The following is a 2154-nucleotide window of genomic DNA, read 5'->3' as shown; positions in this document are numbered from 1 at the left end:
GAACATGGCTCACTGCAGCCTTGACCTCCTGGGGAGAAGTGATCCTCCCACCTAAGCCTCTCAAGTAGCTGGGACTATAGGCACACACCACCATGTCTGTCTAATTTTTGTATTTTTTGTAGAAACAGTTCTCACCATGTTGCCCAGGATGGTCTTAAACTTCTGAGCTCAAGCAATCCTCTTACCTTGGCCTCCCAAAGTGCTAGGATTACAGGCATGAGCCACCACACCCAGCCCAGTTTTGTTTTAAATAGTCGGCCTTCCCTGTGTGTCCAAGCATCATTTAATTCTGCAAAATTCAATTTACCCTCAACTTTTTGAGGGCAACTCCGATACATGAAACTCAGGTACATCTGGAATTGTATTCCTTACGTCTTTCATTTATAGCAAATATACCTTACACCAGGGCTGTCAATAGAAGTTTCAGTGATGACAAATGACAGATAGCATTACTGTCCAATACGGTAGCCAGTAGCCATATGTGGCTATCGAGCATTTGAAGTGAGGCTAGTCCTAATGGAGATGTGTGTAAATGTAAAATACACACCACATTTCAAAGGTTTCTTGTGAAAATAAAAATATGGAAAGCATTTTGGGCATATTGGGTAAAATGTATTAATAAAATTAATTTCACCTTTTTCTTTTTACTTTTTAATGTGGCTACTAGAAAATTTTAAATTACTTACATGGCTCACAGTATGGCTCATTTTATATTTCTATTGGTCTAGAAAGTCACAGAAGACAGGCTGATTCTAACTTGGCCTCCCCTGGCCCAACCGTTCTGGCACAGTGAATACCCTTGGGGAATTATGGATGATTTTAGGGTGTCCAAAGAGCTGAATACTTCAGAGCCTGAGAATAGGCAAGGGAAAGAGTTGGTAGAGAAGTGTCCTAAATAGAGGCAGCATTTTGTAGAGAAGATGTTTTGTTCAAAGCCCACAGGCAAGAGAAGGCCTGGGGGTTTGAGACACAAACTGGAGCTTGGAGTAGGAGGAGAGGGGCAAGAGCTTGGGTTGGAGATGTAGACCTTGTAATCCCCACTGAGAAGCTTGCATTTTTTCCTAAGCCAAATGGGAAAGCATCAAAGTATTTTAGGCTGGGAAGTGCCCTGATCCAAACTGAGTTTGTGAAAAAAAATCATTCTGGTAATTTCCTTAAGTCTGGCTGTGTGGTTGAGATTCCAGATTTCTCCCACTGTAGAACATTATCGGGGTGATCACTTGAGTCTCTTTTCCTTCCAGCCAAAAGACCATGATCAACAGCTCTCAACCAGAGGAGAGAACAGGGCCTCACAGAGGACAGTCCCAGTGTGGCCAACTGTATTTTCCAAATATGCCCATATTATGGTCCTGTGTGTTCTTCCAGCCCCTTGTATCTCCCATTAAGAGGTGGAGTCTATATCTCATGACTGCTCCCACCAGTGGTGCTCAGCAGAAATGATGGTATGGGACTTCCAAGGCTAGATCATAAAAAGGATGCAGCTTCTACCTGGCTCTTTCTGAAGATACTCATTCTTGGAACCCAGTCTCCATGCTGTGAGGAAGCCCAGACTACACAGAGAGGCCACAGCCAGCTAAGGTCTCAGCCGACAGCCAGTCTCAGCTGCCAGACATGTGAGTGTACAAGCTTTCTATTAATCATCATTTCAGCCCCCAGTCTTTGAACCTTCCAACTGAGATTCCAGACATCAAGAAGCAGGGACAAATCATTTCCACAGTGCTCTGCACAAATTTCTGACCCACGGCATCTGTGAGCATTTAATAGATTGTTGTTTTAGGCCACTAAGTTTAAAGTTTATTTGTTTTGCAGCCCTAGTACTTGGAGCATCCACAGTATGGCCATAAACATCCCAGCTTTATCGAAAGAGGGCAGCAGTTGCAATGCATCCTGGGGTACTGGGGTGAGGCCTAACCAACAGCCATTTGCCACAAGTCACTAGCCCTTAGCACACTGTGGGGCAGGGCACATACCAGCTGGTATCCACTGTGAGCCTAGTATTAAGCAGCTGGTAGATAGTTCTCAATTGGATTTTCTAGAATTATCAGTGACTTGGGCAACTTTGTAGAAGAAAGAGTCAAATAAAATGCAGAGCAGATTTAAAAGCACTAAGTTTGACATTAAATAGGTGTTAAAATATGTGTGATCTCTCTTGCC

Source organism: Piliocolobus tephrosceles, chromosome 12 (genome assembly GCF_002776525.5).
Source record: "Piliocolobus tephrosceles isolate RC106 chromosome 12, ASM277652v3, whole genome shotgun sequence".
NCBI lineage: Eukaryota > Metazoa > Chordata > Mammalia > Primates > Cercopithecidae > Piliocolobus > Piliocolobus tephrosceles.
The sequence above is the reverse complement of the archived record's forward strand: the minus strand, read 5'-3'. Positions refer to the sequence as shown.